The 19206-nt window shown below is 43.0% G+C and overlaps 1 pseudogene; it reads right to left on the bottom strand.

Moving 5' to 3' along the window:
* LOC124047669 overlaps positions 1 to 17959 on the bottom strand; it is a 38322-nt pseudogene extending 20363 nt beyond the window's left edge.
* Positions 17960 to 19206: the final 1247 nt, after the last annotated feature.

The following is a 19206-nucleotide window of genomic DNA, read 5'->3' as shown; positions in this document are numbered from 1 at the left end:
TAGGTGATGCTCACCTGTTCAATTTTGTAGCCAGCCTGCATGGCGACTCCATAGCCTCCCACAAACAACCCGGTGGGCAGTAGGTACAGGTAGTTGTATTCTGGAGGGTCAGTGGGACGCTTGAACATGTCCAGCATCTTCTTGGTGACCAGGAAACCACCTGAGAGAGAAAGAGAACAAAACCAGTCAAACTCAACCTGGTAGACAACGGTCTGCATATACACTCTGTTTGGAACGCTTCAGGCATAACAGGGTGAAGACGGTTATTTCATATTTCAAATATTTATAGCACCCTTATTTGATATTTGAGTAACCCATTAAACGTGTGCACACAAAAGGTTCCTAAAAGCCAACTTAGTGAATGTAGTAGCTGGGGGTATCTTGGTGGAGTCGCTCCCCTGATATAACGACCAGATGGAACACTTCAGTCTGCTGGAGCGGATCATATTACATTCCAAAAGCAACCTCTGGGTTCTCTACATCGCCACTACACCCCCACACTCAGACAGGTTATCCAGTGGCTAACATCTGTCACTTCAGCTGTACGCGCTAATTTTAGCCCAGCCCAGACCTCAATCACTTAAACACACCAATAATTTAAAAAAAAATATTTCAGACTTGAGGCTCAGAGTCAATACATTCAGATTCAAGAATGCAAAGGGCAGGTATTGAAGAAAAGCATGGACAGGATTTGTCCGTGCTGCCGCTGTAAAAACACATGGCAATACAAAAGGCAAGAGCCAGAGGAAGAAAAAACTATTCCTCAACCCGTTGTATGAGGAGCAGGTACTCTATAAATTTCAGGGTTAGTTTATTGAAACTAAATTGGAGGGCAATTTTTTGGTGTATTCACTTCACAATATAAAAATTGTAGCAGAAGGGCTAGGAAACAAATGGTGGAATGTCCGTTTTTATGTTACTGAAGGTTTATGGATGGTGTGGTAGACCACTAAGAAATGTTACATGTGGAATGGAAACCAATAGGGACTTTAAAACTAAATTAAACACCTGCTCTTTAAAGAAAATTAATATAGATATATATATAAAGAGGTGCACTTTAAGCACACTGGAACATATGCACAATGAGATCTGAGAGAGTCATAATAACTGGTTATTACAGAAAATGAATCCCTGCCATGATCTTTGACCCTGCTCAGTGTTCTGGCCTGTTGGAGCGCCCTCGCACAGACTGGGACCTCTGGACCGCTGCAGCGGGTTGCCTTTGAATGAGTGACTCAGCGGCTGTCTAGAACGATGCACCAAAGACTTTCCCGACACTACCATTAACAACGTTCCCTCATTTCTTCTCAGCAGAGCTAGACTAAGCCTGGTTTATTGCATGGCCATGGCCCTTTTGAAGACCACTCAGTCATTTCCAGTTCATGTGTGACGTTCCTTCTTTTCCACCTAAAGGGAGTTAGGGAAGGGCACGAACAGGGTCCATGGGCCAACTAACGGTCAAAGCTGAGGAAGAGGGCACAGTGGAGCAATAGGCAGTTTCTTAATAGATAGTCAAGTGAAATAAATGGCCCTAAATGGGTCTGATATCCACGTATCTTACGTATTCTAAGATCTTATATAAGGTCTCCAAAAGGGGTACAATTTTGAGGTAAGGGGAGCTTGTCTGCTCCATTCACTATCTGTTTTCACAGTTACTGTCTGGTTTAGTCCAGAGTCACTCGCCAGCGATGTTGACCCCCCCTCATGAGAGACAGACCGCCCACAGCAGTCAGACCTGGAATAAACACACACACACAGTAAGCACAGCTTAGATCACATTACAGACATGTTTTTCAATTAGTCCCACATGTGTTGAACTGATGTCAAATGTCAAATGACAATGACAAAACACTGAAACATTATTGCTTCTCTGCCCTGTCAGACAAACAAAGCTTTATAACATTTGATGTGCTGTACAGAGAGGCATGTTTCTTACACATTGCATTCGAGCGCAGCAGCACAGCTTAATGAGGAAAATGTCAGAGCGCAGAGGGAGTCCTGATAGCCATCAGCCCTATAATGACTTACAAATGCAGCCTGCTGTACAGCAGTGAACAACACAACAACAGGCTGCTCAGACAGAGCCAACCTGCTCCCAGTCATGTGTTTATGTGTCTGACTGAATGAGTGAGCTTTTCCTGGCTGTCCCGTTCTGGAACTCCACAGTAACAATTAGTCACAGAGACAGGCCAAGGTTTGAATTAAAAGGTGACTGCACGCTACCTCAGTGTCACAGGAAATACATACAGCAGACAATTAGGCTAGAAACATCACCTCGCACACTCTGTCAAAAAAGAGAGACGTGGTGTCGTCGTCCCCCGAGTGGCGCAGTAGTCTACGGCACTGCATCGCACTGCTAGCTGTGCCACTAGAGATCCAGGTTCGAGTCCAGGCTCTGTCGCAACCGGGAGGCCCGTGAGGCGCCGCACATTTGGCCCAGCGTCGTCCGGGTTAGGGGAGCGTTTGGCCGGCCGGGATGTCCATGTCCCATCGGGCTCTAGAGACTCCTGTGGCGGGCCGGGCGCATGCTTACATGCTGACATGGTTGCCAGGTGTACGTTGTTTTCTCCAACACATTGGTGTGGCTGGCTTCCGGGTTAAGCGGGCATCGTGTCAAAAAGCAGTGCGGCTTGGCTGGGTTGTGTTTTGGAGGATGCACGGCTCTCGACCTTCGCCTCTCCCAAGTCCGTACGGGAGTTGTAGCGATGGGCGATAATCTACACACCAGGTGAACTTTGAGCCCTTAATGCCATCAGATCCCCGACTGAAGTTTCCCTCCCTTGAAAAGAGGGCGAGTTACTTTTGGAAAACAAAGGAGTCATACTCAGGCCATAGAGATCACAGACATGCCAAATAGACCAAGTAGACACCAATACCACCTACATAGCACTGACTTATCAAGACAGCTCTTAGATAGTCAGCCAGTCATGTCTATATTGATCACACACACACACACAATAAAGGTGAAGTCCCATGGGATGACAGTTATCCCAGAAGCGTCTCTTCGTCACATCCCACGCAGGGCGGACTTCAGAAGGGAAAGACTTTAGCTAATTGTGACTCAACAGTTTCAGGTAGATTAAAGAGCTGTCATGAGGATGGTGCCAGCCATTGGGCAAAACCAAGGGCTCCTCATCAAAAGTAACCCAACGCCCCAGACAGAGATTGACAAAGACTTCTCTCTCTCTCTCTCCCTCTTAAGAATCTGAAATTCCAATATACTTCACTAACGTCTTGGGCTCGAACAGCTCTTTCAGCTTTATTACATTTGGCACAGCAATAACCTTAACTCCAATAGCTTCAATGTTTCCACTTCTTTGCATGACCAAGATAAAAGGAATGGTTTAGGTAATGCCAAATATGTGGGGAACACACCTAAGAGACAATGTGTGAGCAGAGAGACTGAGAATGACTAGGGTACAGCGGCAAGAAAAAGTATGTGAACCCTTTGGAATTACCTGGATTTAGCATAAATCTGACATCAAATTTCATCTGATCTTCATCTAAGTCACATCAATAGACAACCACAGTGTGCTTAAACTAATAACACACAAGTTATTGTATTTTTCTTGTCTATATTCAATACATCATTTAAACAGGTTGGGGAAAGTATGTGAACCCCTAGGCTAATGACTTCTCCAAAGGCTAACTGAAATCAGTAGTCAACTAACCTGGAGTCGAATCAATGAGACGAGATTGGAGATTTTGGTTAGAGCTGCCCTACTCCGTAAAAAAACATTCACAAAATTTGAGTTTGCTATTCACAAGAAGCATTGCCTGATGTGAACCATGCCTAGAACAAAAAAGATCTCAGAAGACCTAAGATTAAGAATTGTTGACTTGTATAAAGCTGGAAGGGGGTTACAAAAGTATCTCTAAATGCCTAGATGTTCATCAGTCCACGGTAAGACAAATTGCCTATAAATGGAGAAATTTCAGCACTGTTGCTACTCTCCCTAGGAGTGGCCGTCCTGCAAAGATGACTGCAAGAGCACAGCGCAGAATGCTCAATGGGGTTAAGAAGAATCCTAGAGTGTCAGCTAAAGACTTACAGAAATCTCTGGAAGATGCTAACATCTATGTTGACGAGTCTACAATACATAAAACACTAAACAAGAATGGTGTTCATGGGAGGACACCATGGAAGAAGCCACTGCTGTCCCAAAAAAAAACATTGCTGCACATCTGAAGTTTGCAAAAGAGCACCTGGATATTCTACAGAGCTACTTGTTATGCAGGTGAATGAGGACCCAAAAGCGACTTAACGGAAACAGAGTCTTTATTCCAGTCTTAAACAAAAGCGATAATCCTGGATATTATCTAGGCAAATGCAAAAACAGGAAAACTGAAATCCACTCGTCAGTAGAGAGGAATGACTGGAGACGCGACCACAGACTGCAGGTCGCTTCGGGAAGGCACCGGCCGTAGCTGACATTGACACCTGCTCACACGCAGCATCTGAAGAAGGTAAAACACGACAGGGCGGAACAAGGACACAGAACAGCGAACATCAAGCAAGGATCCGACAAGGACAGAAGCAGAAAACAGAGGGAGAAATAGGGACTCTAATCAGAGGGCAAAATAGGGGACAGGTGTGAAAAGAGTAAATGAGGTAGTTAGGAGAATGAGGAACAGCTGGGAGCAGGAACGGAACGATAGAGAGAGAGAGGGAGAGAGGGAGGGGGAGAGAGAGGGATAGAAAGAGGGAAAGAACCTAATAAGACCAGCAGAGGGAAACGAATAGAAGGGAAGCACAGAGACAAGACATGATAATCAATGACAAAACATGACACTACTGGCAAAATATTCTGTGGTCAGATTAAACTACAGTTGTGTTGTTTGGAAGGAACACACAACACTATGTGTGGAGAAAAAAATGCAAAGCACACCAACAACAAAACCTCATCTTAACTATACACTATGGTGGAGGGAGTAATGGTTTGGGGCTGCCTCAGGGCCTCGGCAACTTGCTATCATCGATGGAAAAATGAATGAATGAATCCCAAGAATATTGTGGAACTGAAATAGTTTAGTAAAGAGGAATGGTCCAGAATTACTCCAGACCGTTGTGCAGGTGAGTAATTGTGTCAGACAACCCTAACTTTCATCATTTCTGGTCACAACTTGCAGACTTGTTTACGTGCTGCTGTGCGTTTTGTTGCTAACCTTACTTTGCTACCTGACAACTTTACGATTTTTACTTTTTAATTACCGTTTATATATTTTTTTTTTTCATTCAACTTTTTCACTCCGGACGCTTTATCTGGACGTGGTTCGTCAGGACCTCCACCAGCCGAAGCTAAGTAGTAACATTAATAACATGATGCCTTCTAATTGCAGTCGCTGTACTCATAATATACAGGAGAATGATCACCTTACGGCCAGCATAGCTGTGCTGCAAACCCAGCTTCAGACACAATCATTAGGCAAGGCCAATCAGGCCCAGAAACTAGAATATGCATATAATTGTCAAATTAGGATAGAAAACACTCTAAAGTTTCCAAAACGGTGAAAATATTGTCTGTGAGTATAACAGAACTGATATTGCAGGTGAAAACCTGAGGAAAATCAAACCAGGAAGTGCTGTTTTTCCTGAAAGCACTCTGTTTCATTGGATGCCTTGCCTCCATTTAAAGGGATATCAACCAGATTCATTTTCCTATGGCTTCCTCAAGGTATCAACAGTCTTTAGACATAGTTTCAGGCTTTTATTTTGAAAAATGAGCGAGAAAGATAACATGGCGTCAGTGGATAGCTGGGTGTTCGCAGAGTTTTGCTTGCGCAACAGAGTGGGGCAGCCATTGACTCTCCCTCTCCTATTGAAAAAGCGTCAGTCCCGGTTGATATATTATCGATTATATATTTTAAAAACAACCTGAGGATTGATTATAAAAAAACGTTTGACATGTTTCTGTGGACATTACGGATACTATTTGGAATTTTTGTCTGTGATGTCGTGACCGCTCAAGCCTGTGGATTTCTGAACATAACGCACTGAACAAATGGAGGTATTTTGGATATAAAATAATCTTTATGGAACAAAAGGAACATTTATTGTGTAACTGGGAGTGTCGTGAGTGCAAACATCTGAAGATCATCAAAGGTAAGCAATTTAATCTATTGCTTTTCTGACTTTCGTGACCAATCTACTTGGCTGCTGTGTTTGTGATATTTTGTCTACTGAGAGAGATGTTCTTACATAAACGCTTGTTATGCTTTCGCCAAAAAGCGGTATTGAAATCTGACGCGCCAGGTGGATTAACAACAGGCTAAACTGTGTTTTGCTATATTGCACTTGTGATTTCATGAAAATTAAATATTTTTAGTAATTTGATTTGAATTTGTCGCACTGCAATTCAGCGGGTGTTGATGAAAATGAAACAGGATGGGTGCGTCAAGAAGTTTTAACTTTCACTGCTATGCGGATGACACACAGCTGTGCATTTCAATGAAACATGGTGAAGCCCCAAAATTTCCCTCATCGAAAGCCTGTGTTTCTACTTTTAAACTCGCACAAACAGAGATGCTTGTTCTAGGTCCCAAGAAACAAAGAGATCTTTTATTAAATCTGACAATTAATCTTGATGGTTGTACAGTCGTCTCAAATAAAACCTTGAAGGACCTCTGCGTTACTCTGGACCCTGAGCTCTCTTTTGACGAACATATCAAGAATGTTTCAAGGACAGCTTTTTTCCATCTACGTGACATTGCAAAAATCAGAAACTTTCTGTTCAAAATTATGCAGAAAAATGTATCCATACTTTTGTTACTTCTAGGTTATACTACTGCAATGCTCTACTTTCCAGCTTACCGGAAAAAGCACTAAATAAACTTCAGTTAGTGCTAAACACGACTAAACACAAAAAAATCTGATCATATTACTCCAGTGCTAGCCTCTCTACACTGGATTCCTGTTAAGGCAAGGGCTGATCTTACAAGGTTTTACCTGCTAACCTACAAAGATTTACACAGACTTGCTCCTACCTATCTTTACGATTTGGTCCTGCCGTACATACCTACACGTACGCTACGCTCACGAGATGCAGGCCTCCTTATTGTCCCAAGAATTTCTAAGCAAACAGCTAGAGTCAGGGCTTTCCCCTATAGAGCTCCATTTTTATGGAATGGTCTGCCTAAATAATAATAATAATATATGCCATTTAGCAGACGCTTTTATCCAAAGCGACTTACCCATGTGAGAGACGCAGAATCTTCAGTGGGTCCTATGATTGTGTGTAGTCTGGCCCAGGAGTGTGAAGGTGAACGGAAAGGCACTGGAGCAACGAACCACCCTTGCTGTCTCTGCCTGGCCGGTTCCCTTATCTCCACTGGGATTCTCTGCCTCTAACCCTATTACAGGGGCTGAGTCACTGGCTTACTGGTGCACTTCCATGCCATCCCTAAGAGGGGTGCGTCACTTGAGTGGGTTGAGTCACTGATGTGATCTTCCTGTCTGGGTTGGCACCCCCCCTTGGGTTGTGCCGTGGCAGAGATCTTTGTGGGCTATACTCGGCCTTGTCTCAGGATTGTTGGTGGTTGAAGATATCCCTCTAGTGGTGTGGGAGCTGTGCTTTGGCAAAGTGGGCGGGGTTATATCCTGCCTGTTTGGCCCTGTCTGGGGGTATCGTCGGATGGGGCCACAGTCTCCCGACTACTCCTGTCTCAGCCTCCAGCATTTATGCTGCAGTAGTTTATGTGTCGGGGGGTTAGGGTCAGTCTGTTATATCTGGAGTATTTCTCCTGTCTTACCCGATGTACTGTGTGAATTTAAGTATGTTCTCTCTAATTCTCTCTTTCTTTCTCTCCTCTCTCCTCTCTCTCTGAGGACCTGAGCCCTATGACCATGCCTCAGGACTACCTGGCCTGATGACTCCTTGCTATCCCCAGTCCACCTGGCCGTGCTGCTGCTCCAGTTTCAACTGTTCTGCCTGTGGCTATGAAACCCTGACCTGTTCACCGGACGTGCTACCTGTCCCAGACCTGCTGTTTTCAACTCTCTAGAGACAGCAGGAGCGGTAGAGATTCTCTTAATGAATGGTTATGAAGAGCCAACTGACATTTACTCCTGAGGTGCTGACCTGTTGTACCCTCGCAACCACTGTGATTATTATTATTTGACCCTGTTGGTCATCTATGAACATTTTAACATCTTAGCCATGTTCTGTTATATTCTCTACCCGGCACAGCCAGAAGAGGGACTGGCCACCCCTCATAGCCTGGTTCCTCTCTTGGTTTCTACCTAGGTTCTGGCCTTTCTAGGGAGTTTTTCCTAGCCACCGTGCTTCTACACCTGCATTGCTGTTTGGGGTTTTAGGCTGCGTTTCTGTACAGCACTTTGAGATATCAGCTGATGTAAGAAGGGCTATATAAATACATTTGATTTTATCCTCAACTATAGAAAACATTTTGTTGAGGTTATTGCTGCCAATGGAGGGTCAAGCAGTTATTAAATCCAAGGGTTCACATACTTTTCCCACCCTGCACTGGGAATGTTTACACGGTGTGTTCAAGAAACACATGAAAATGTATAATTGTTTGTGTGTTATAAGTTTAAGCAGACTGTGTTTGTCTATTTTTGTGACCTAGATGAAGATCAGATCAAATTTTATGACCAATTTATGAAGAAATCCAGGTATTTCCAAAGGGTTCACATACTTTTTCTTGCCACAGTATGTATAGTGTGGACTAATAAAGTGGTTCACAGGAACTGTGCAGTAGGTCTAGGGAGATAATTGCTCCATTGGATGCCACCACCATGCCTCTTCTGAAGTGAGCGTCTGGGGCGACATGAAGGATTTAATTTTGGACCACCATGGGCTCATTAAGACATTCAAACCTTTCCTGGTTCCTGGACCCAGACCCATGCCCTGACTGCAGTGCCCTACCGCCGCCCGGAGGAACAAGGAAAAGCTTAATGAGGCACATCGCCCTCGAAAGCAGTAGATATCACAGCCAGCGTGTCACTTCCGCCCGTGTCAAGAGTAATCAACATGCTGCGAACACACACACACACACACACACACACACACACACACACACACACACACACACACACACACACACACACACACACACACACACACACACACACACACACACACACACACACACACACACACACACACACACACACACACACACCATCTGTAACACTTCCTGTTAATGAAGTAGATGTGGAAGGTGGGAAAGGGCAACAATGATCAGGAACTATTAATTTGCAATGGTGGCAAATTAATGTATTTTGCAACTAGGATTGAGTAATCATCAAATTTCCTCTCGCCACTATCCAAACATTGATTTACATTTGTATCAGCCTAATAATCAGTCTCTCTTTTATTTACAGAATAAATATTCAATTACAGATTCCTCTTCTATAATTCATTAGCCTATGTTCTTCTGCATACGCAGAGTGGAACCTGAGACCTATGCTTCCAGTTGCTTGAAGAGGATCCACACTCTAGAGTAGTACTTTAAAATCACCCAGACTACAAGGAGCATGAATCATTTCCTGTTCCCTCTAGGTCCTACTCCTACTCATCACTGAGAGGAGAGCACCTACAGGTGTGGAGGTGGAGGGAGAATCAGCTGCCAGTTCTGTGAAGGAATCTCCTCTGCACAGTTACAGCAATGCCTTTTAGAGATTAGTAAATCAAATGAGTAACATCTGGGTTTTAAAATGTGATAAATTCTCATTTGAAACCAAATCCTAAGTGATGCATCTTCAGCCTGGATGCATTTTCTTCAGTAGTTTTACCTCATATATATATATATATATATATATATATATATATATATATATATATATATATATATATATATATAAATACATTCCTGAATATACTACTTTACAAAATAATGACGTGCCTCTGTTTAGTCTTCTGTATCCAGTTCATTAAGATTAGACTTCATAAACACACACCAGAGAGGGCGTTGGTGACGGACATGAGTGGGGAGTGAACTGCTGGGCTCACCCACCACACCACAATGGTAGCCAGGGCCGAAGGTGGTCACCATCTGAGTGAAGGCTGCATTTGGGGAAGTCAGGCCCAGGCCTAAAAGGGTGCCAAGACCTGAGAGGGAGAAAGGAGGGAGAGAGTTAACTAATAACTTAATAACACTACACCACACCACATATCCAATGTCCATACTGAATAGCAGGTCTCTAAACCCCATGAGGTGTTGACATGCATTTAATGAGGCCTGTGAGGCAAACTAGACTCTTTCTATTGTCTGCTAATTTTCTTAAGTGAGGACAAGAGACAGATATGATGCCATTAGCATTTCAGCTAGGCAGCAATTGCAGCAACCAAACTGTAGTGGTGGCGACGGGCCGACCACAGCCAACCCAGAACGAGCTGCTCGGGGGAATGTGTGAACGGGGTTTACAGGCCTGCCATCTACAGTCTCCACTACCAGAGCAGGGGTCTGTGGGAAACAGCTACAGCACCACTTCAGACAGACACAGCAGGGGGAGGGAGGGCTCGTCATCTCACATTTTATTATACCTAGTTTCCTGGCACTAAGAGGCTGCTGGTGGTGGTTTATGGGATGGGGGGGGGGGGGCAGGTTAGGGTGAGTTCTAATTAGGTGACCAATCCTCATTTCAAAGGAGCTCTCAGCCATTTTGCCTTTCTGGCCTCTCGCATGGTTGATCCGGTGGTCAGAAAATCAAGATGTTCCAGCAGCACCTTCCATCCTTGGCTTCATAGAGGAGAGACAGAGATACGGAGCGAACTAACTCATGAAAGGACATAAAGATAAATGTGCATGTTTGTTTATCTCAGGGTGTTTATTTACGTGTGAACCCAGTTTGTGGCTCATTTATCTGAATGTTGGGGAAGAAGGCTGTGTTCTCTGGGTCTCTTTGATCTGATTCCAGAACAGAACAGAGCAGAGAGTTACTGCCTGCCTTCTCTCTCTCTCTCTCTCTCTCTCTCTCTCTCTCTCTCTCTCTCTCTCTCTCTCTCTCTCTCTCTCTCTCACAGACTAACCTCTGAGCCGCCGCCTGTAACCAATATAATTAATCTGCACAGATTTCAGTTCAGGGTAGCGTTTATGTCTAATCACGGCTGATGCTGCTCTCAGAACGGGGTTACAGCTCACCTTTCCCACATTAGTCAGCTATGCGGATGACTTGCTAGTGTTAGTAGAGAATAGAACAATGTAATGAATGTGAAAGGTAATAAAACACTAACAGGCTGCTTTAACCCCCCACGATAGTCCTATTAACCCAGGTCAGGGTGAGCGAGAGAAAGAGAGAGAGGGAGACCACCATACAAGCTCACAGAGACTCATGACATGGCTCAGTTTAGGAGGCCATTATTCTGACAGCCAGCAGTGTTGCTCTGGATCCTCTGCTTTCTGCTGTGTCAGCCATTTTATTCCCCTTAAGTTATAATTAAACAACTGACTTAGATCTGGGTGGTGTTCGTTAGGGCACACCGTAGCAAAAATTGTGGAACAGAACATGAAAATGAGCATTAAGTCCAGGTAGCTTCAAATCATTTTACTACATTTTCCTCCATTTGTTACCTCCTGAACATGACCCTGGAAGGCAATGTAAGTATAAATGAATGAAGTGTCTAGGCAGTCAGTGCAGTCAGTGCTGGTGTGTCTCACCTCCAGCGTACATGCCAGCGGTGGTCAGGGTGGCCTTGACGGGGGACATGGCAGCAGCCTTCTCCTTGGCCAGCTCCTGCATGCTCTTGGGTTTGGGAGGGGCTGCCACTGTGATATTATCGGGCAGAGGAGCTGGGAAGAGGTTGTTTCCATTCTACAGCAGATAGAGAGGACAACATTGTTAGAACTACCAACAATCCCCCAAAAACTAAAGGGAGCCTATGGGTTCAAAATTCACATTTTACCAATATCTTCCAAAAACAATTTCCATAAGCAAACATTGAGACCCATTTCATTTGCCAACTACAGAGGTAGAGCAAGTAAATGCATCAAAGATTCCCTGATTAACCAGTCTTCCCCCGTTGTGCAAGTTTTAATTTTTTTTTACCTTTATTTAACTAGGAAAATCGGTTAAGAACCAACTCTTATTTTCAATGACGGCCTAGGAACAGTGGGTTAACTGCCTTGTTCAGGAGCAGAATGACAGATTTGTACCTTGTCAGCTTGTGGATTCGAATTGAACCACTAGGCTACCCTGCCGCTAATAACAGATGTAACCAAACCCAGCTGCTTCACATCACCTGCATGACAACGGATCCTCTGATGATGTGGTCCATAGTGCCATACTGAAACTGCTCCTTGACCTCATAGTGGATGTTCTCAGTGGAAGGGCTGATTGCACGGATGAGTCCGGTCAGGTTGTTGCAGTACAGGGTGCTGGACTGGGTAGGCAGGCGGCTGGGCAGGTCAGCAAAGCCTATGTGGGTCACACCCTAAAAATAACAGAAGCAGCTATTTTACTGAAAGACAAATTGTGGATTCTTCTCTCATCAACCTTTGAGAAAAGGATTTACACTATTTTAGTAGGTAGCCTTGCGGTACCAGGTCTAGGCAATCCAAATGATACGGACATAAGCAGGTTCACCACGGTGTCAAAAGAGAAACAAATGATGAAACTGAAGATGAGAATAATAATAGATTGTCTTGACTGACCTTGTGTACAGAGAGTTCTCCAGGCACGGTCCACCACCACAGAGCCATCCTTCATGCTCTCCACCATGTTCTTGGTGATCAGGATAGGAGTCTTGCGACCTGAGGACACAGCACCATGGTCAGAGAGGTCAACACCATGTTGAATAAGCTTCTTGTCTGCAGTGCCAGCAGGGTGCTCAATCAGCACAGCAGTTTGTCTACTTTTAGTCAGCATTTTGTACAACAATGTCTTAAAGTCTAGATTTAAAGACAATTAATCAAACCCTGGCAAATAAACAAATTGCAATTTGTTGATCTCGGTTTATGCTAGGCAATGTTTTCGGGTTCTTTCTGAAGTTTAAACTAGCTTCAAAGTAAACGGATGTCATGAAGACACAGAGAAACTCTTCCAAGGTTAAGTTGAACTGGTCAGAATATGACACAGCAGTACAGATCAGGCCAGGGTAGGCTTGTGTAGACCAGACCAAAGGAGTCAGCCACTCCACCTGTGTTGTGTTCGAGACCACCTAAAGCGAGACCGATTCAAGACCGGGAGGGAGACGAGGGGTCCAAGACAAGACCAAGACCAGAAAAATGAGAGTCCAATTCAAGACCATGACAAGACCATGAATGTAATTGTCAAATCACCACCATAATAATAAAAAAAAGTCCAGTATTTCTGTGTTCCTATTTCAGAACATATGGATTCTTTAGACATTCAGAATAGTAAATAATGGATGTTGAGGGAAAATAGAGACACTCTACAAATGATTACCAACTTCAAACACTTTGGGGAACTACGTGGACTTACTACGCCTTCAGAGAAAGGCTCAGGATTTATCAAATAATAATATTATTATTTTCAACGATGTTCCGATTTTATCTCTTCAGTTGAAGAAAAAAAATATCCCCAAAATAACCAATCAGGATTTTTCTTTGGTGGACTCTGGGGAGATAAATCTAGCTAGCTAGCTAAGTCAGCCATTGGCTAGGCCATCAGACGCTTGATATAAAAGCATCTGCCAATCAATTGATTTAACTTGGAAGGTTTTTAGAGCAAAGCCTTTAGAAATGCTCATGCAAACACTACATTATGACTGAAATGACTGAAAAGCGCTTTGCGAATAAGACTACATACAAAACCTTTCCAATACCTGGTTTGCATACCCATTGTTGCCTCAGTTAGCATTTACTGGTAGATATACATTGAAACGTCTTTCCTATCGATGCCATTCTTCTGTGAGCTGCTCCATGTGACAACCAGTTGAGAGTGCACTGGTATTACGGGTTGCTGTCCTTTCAGCATCACGAGCCTGTCACACACAGAAGGCCCAATAGGCTCCGCACTGCGCAAATCTGTCTATAATAGATAAATACTGTTACAATTCCCCCCCCCCCGTCTCTCCTTACTAATGGTGAACCTGCAACTTCCTCAACATTTCCCTCTTCCCTACGAGCGAGTCAAGGAAATTCAGACAAAGTTTGAGGATATTTTTCAACGGAAGTAAATTAAAGTAAAGTTACGAGAAAAGTAGGAATCCCAGGTTTCAATAGGCCATAAGATGAATATTTCAAGAAAGGAGTGCATTTTTCTTTGTTGCACTGAATGAATAGAAACATATAATTATGTGTTTTTTACTCCGCTGGTCTTGGCTGGTCTCGAGAAGAAATTACGAGTCCTCACTGTCCGAGACCGAGTCAAGAACGAGTAAAAATGTATCCGACACAGAGACACTCAATATGTGGTCTCGAGTACTGCATCACTGCTCCCCACCTAACAGAACCTGTAGTGCTAGTTATCCTGTCCCCTATACATGTCCTAGACATGGGACCATTACACAACATCAATGACTTTGACACCACATGCCATGTCAGTGGAAAGGGAAATGTCATTCCCAACTTACAGCTGCATATCTTATCAAGGCCGTCTACCAATGTAAACAACGCATGACAAGAGAGAGTGCCTTCAGAAAGTATTCACACCACTTGACTTTTTCAACATTTTGTTACGTTACAAAGTGGGATTAAAAATGTCTTCTTTTTTTTGTCAATGATCTACACACAAAGTTGTAATGGCTTGGCATTCTAAAATATGTCGCATAAGGCTTACTTTATTATTACATCTTTTTTATTATTTTCACTGCATTAGCGATTGCGTACACAGATGTTTCGGCTTTACAGCCTTCCAGGTACAATTTTGTTTAATTCAAAACAGCACTTGTACAGAACAACTGATGAGCAGCAGGTGCTTCTAATCAGGTTTGCCACTCCTCTGCCAGTCAGGGATGTGGCTTTTCTGGTCTACCTGTACACAAATGAGTTACAAAGAAATACAGAATTGTAGGGTATGGGAGTGGGCACGAAAGGCAAATCAACTGCCTCAGGTGTCCTCTCACCTAAATACATGACATCGATTAATGAGATTAATGAGCCCACCACAAATCATTTTTGTTTGTCTGAATTTGTGGGTTTTACGCATCAGCAAGCGTCTGGGAGAGTACGGTGGTTCTCTTTTGATTAGTCAACAATCTAAACAAAATATTCTAATGTCAAAGCAGAATAGAAATTGAAAACATGTTAGATTCACCTTTGGCAGCGATTACGGCTATGAGTATTTCTGTGTCACTAAGAGCTTTCCACACCTGGATTGTGCAACATTTGTCCAGTATTCTTTTCAAAATTATTCAAGCTCTGTCAAATTGGTTGTTGATAATTGCTAGACACTCATTTTCAGGTTCTGCCATAGATTGTCAAACAGATTTAAGTCAAAACTAACTTAGGCCACTCAGGAACATTCACTGTTTTCTTGGTAAGCAACTCGGGTGTAGATTTAGCCTTGTGTTTTAGGTTATTGTCCTGCTGAAATGTGAATTAATCTCCCAGTGTCTGGTGGAAACCAGGTTTTTCTCTAGGATTTCCATTCCATTAGGTTTTTTTTATCCTGAAACTCCCAGGTCGATTTACAAGCACACCCATAAAACTGAATTGATTTTAGAGGTTGACCGGTTAATCGGAATGACCGATTTCAAGTTTTCATAACAATCAGAAATCGGTATTTAAGGCGCCATTTCCGATTATTTTTTACATGTTTTTTATTTATACCTTTTTTAAAACTAGGCAAGTCAGTTAAGAACATATTCTTATTGACTGCCTAGGAACTGTGGGTTAACTTCCTTATTCGGGGACAGAACGACAGATTTTCACCTTGTCAGCTCAGGGGTTACAATCTTGCAACCACACAGTTAACTAGTCCAAAGTTCTAACTGTTGCACTCCACGAGTAGTCTGCATGTTACGCAAATGTAGTAGAAGCCAAGGTAAATTGTTAGCTAGCATTAAACTTACCTTATAACTACTGATACAGTTTAGCAGGCAATATTAACCAGGTGAAATTGTGTCATTTCTCTAGCGTTCATTGCACGCAGAGTCAGGGTATATGCAACAGTTTGGGCTGCCTGGCTCATTGCAAACTAATTTGCCAGAATTTTACGTAATTATGACATACATTGAAGGTTGTGCAATGTAACAAGAATATTTAGACTTAGGGATGCCACCCGTTTGATAAAATACCGAACGGTTCCGTATTTCACTGAAATAATAAACGTTTTGTTTTCGAAATGATAGTTTCCGGAATCGATCATATTAATGACCAAAGGCTCGTATTTCTGTGTGTTATTATGTTATAATTAAGTCTGATTTGATAGAGCAGTCTGACTGAGCAGCAGCAGGCCCGTAATCATTCATTCAAACAGCACTTTTGTGCGTTTTGCCAGCAGCTCTTCCCAAGCACAGCGCTGTTTATGACTTCAAGCCTCTCAGCCTAATGGCTGGTGTAACCAATGTGAAATGGCGAGCTAGTTAGCTGCGCTAATACTGTTTCAAACGTCACTCGCTTTTAGATTTGTTGATCCATCCTTAGTTTTCTCCCGTCACAGCCATTACACTCTAACTGTTTTAAAGTAACTATTGGTTCAAAGTGAAATCTGTGAACGGTTTCCTTCCTCTCCGGCAACTGAGTTAGGAAGGACGTGTCACGCCTTGGTCATTGTATTTTGTGTTTTTGTTATATGTTTGGGTAGGCCAGGGTGTGACATGGGTTTATATGTTGTTTATCATATTGGGGTTTGTAGTATTTGGGATTTGCGGCTAATTAGGGGTGTTGTATAGGCTTGGCTGCCTGAGGCGATTCTCAATTGGAGTCAGGTGCTTCGCGTTGTCTCTGATTGGGAACCGTATTTAGGCAGCCTGACTTTCGCTTTGTATTTTGTGGGTGTTTGTTCCTGTCTCTGTGTAGTGTTCACCAGATAGGCTGTAATAGGTTTCACGTTCCGTTTGTTGTTTTTGTATTTAGTTCAGTTATTTCATGTACCGCGATACTTTCATTAAAGTCATGAGTAACCTACACGCTGCATTTCGGTCTGACTCTCTTCATTCAACAGACGAACGCTGTTACAGGATGCCTGTATCTTTGTAGTAGCTGCTTGTATTGATACACCATCCAAATGTAATTAATAACTTCACCATGCTCAAATGGATGTCTGCTTTTTACATTTTTGTACCCATCTACCAATAGCTGCTCTTCTTTGCAAGGCATTGAAAAACCTCCCTGGACTTTGTGGTTGAATCCGTGTTTGATATTCACTGTTTGACTCAGGGACCTTACAATTATCTGTATGTGTGGGGTACAGAGATGAGGAAGTAATTCAAAAATCATGTTAAACACTAAGGAAGGGAATAATACCAACTCAACTTTGAGGGGCAGAGTTAACCAGATGGATAGGTCCTAACCACTACCTTAACTACTACTAGGTAACTGAGCTGATGAAGCCTTAAAGCAGCTTAGAACCTGAGAGGATTGGACAGATAAAAGCTGATGATAGCAGTACATGCACTTCGTACGTGATTGAGGAAGAACAAAGAAGGGGTGAAATCGGGGATGACAACAAACTGGTTGCCAGTCTTTCTGCTCTCTTGCCAACTCCTTATGGCTTGACGATGACAATGGAGTAGGCCAGAACACAAACAGATCAGACTAGGAGGACAGCAGTGCAGAGGAAGATGTAAAGCAGGTCGAAGAGGACAAAGAGATACAGATTTGTCTCTATGGGAGGGGATAGCGGTAGTGAGGTGTGTGCTTGGTGGTCACAATGCATATCAGGGATGAGTGCCGTGCTGAGGGGGATGTCTACTTCCAAACATTGCTTGGCAAACAGCTTCATTTCAGCCTTAATTAACTCCTTGGACATCTCCTTAGAGTATCCGCCTTGGCCGTCCCCGGCCTCCTTAATGTCCACCTCCAGAGTCTGAGCTCCCAGCGACTTGAACTGCTCTTTGGCTGCCGCTCTGGGAAGGGGCACAGGGGACGTCATGGGGGCACTGGCAGTAGGGTGTGAAGGCGCTTAATGAAAGCCCCTGATACATTCTACAGCATCACTGCAAGAGCTTAGGCTATATTGATGATTGTTTTAAGATATCCAGGTTGTAAACTATTTGTTACACAATGGTTGTGCTGGTGAGATTTAAATCTTTGAATCTGGAGAGAGAAAAAATGAAGAAACACAGTGCTTTGTCCTATTATCCCACCCTTTGAATTAAATGGAAGATATCTACAGTCCTCAAGAAAATCTGCTTCAAATTCTAAATGCAGCCGCTGCCACCATCTGGAGAATTAGCTACATCACACTTTCAAATCTCATTAAAGGATTGGTTCACTATTTATGAACCAAATCTTTACTTTTGATGCAAATGGCATGTTATGGAAGGGATTTCACTTGGATTTGAGACACTTAGACCACCTGCAATAGACTTCCTTGTTGCTCGTTCTGCAGTATGGGAGCTATGGAAAACATTAACAAATAGGTCATTTTTAGAAACAGCAAAGCTTTCAGTGTAGTGATGCTGGTCTTTGGATGTTGTGAAGATGAAATTGAGTAATTCCTAACTTTATCTGCAACGTTATATTCCGTTTTGTGCAACTCGAATGGTTTCTCCAACCAGCTGTGCTGCACATTATACACACAAAAAACAAGCACAGCTGGTAGGAGAAACTACCTTAGTTGATATTGACCCTTTTTGCCCAGAGTGACTAAGTTGCTCTGGATAAGAGCATCTGCTTAATTACCGAAATGTAAATGTGAAAACAAACACTTGCAAAGCATACTGGATATTATTATGACCTCTGCCCCTAAACAATTACACATTTGGTCGGTCAGGACCAGACCAAATCTCATGAACAAATCATAGACATCTAGGCTATGTTTCACAAGTTTGAACAGCACAGTACAGTACGGCACATTTCAGTCCAGTCGAGCATAGTAGAGTACAGTATGGTACATAACCAGACAGTAGAGTTTTATTTAGTAGAATACTGTACAGTATGATACAGTACAGTAGACTTTAACCCGTGTGTGGTGTTTGGGTCTGTGGGACCCATTTTCAATGTTTACTAAAATAAAAATGATACAATTAATACTTCTTTTCAACCTGAGACTCATTGGTCTTGGTTTATTTTCTGTGAAGAAACATGTTTTCATTGAGTGCACACTGTGCACCCCCCTACACATTTATATTACATATGTGGTGTTCGGGTCCACTGGTAATAAAAGTGTGGGAAACT

The sequence above is a fragment of the Oncorhynchus gorbuscha genome, linkage group LG11 (genome assembly GCF_021184085.1).
Source record: "Oncorhynchus gorbuscha isolate QuinsamMale2020 ecotype Even-year linkage group LG11, OgorEven_v1.0, whole genome shotgun sequence".
NCBI classification, from domain to species: domain Eukaryota; kingdom Metazoa; phylum Chordata; class Actinopteri; order Salmoniformes; family Salmonidae; genus Oncorhynchus; species Oncorhynchus gorbuscha.
Note: the sequence above shows the minus strand (reverse complement) of the source record. Positions and strands in the feature narration are given on the sequence as shown.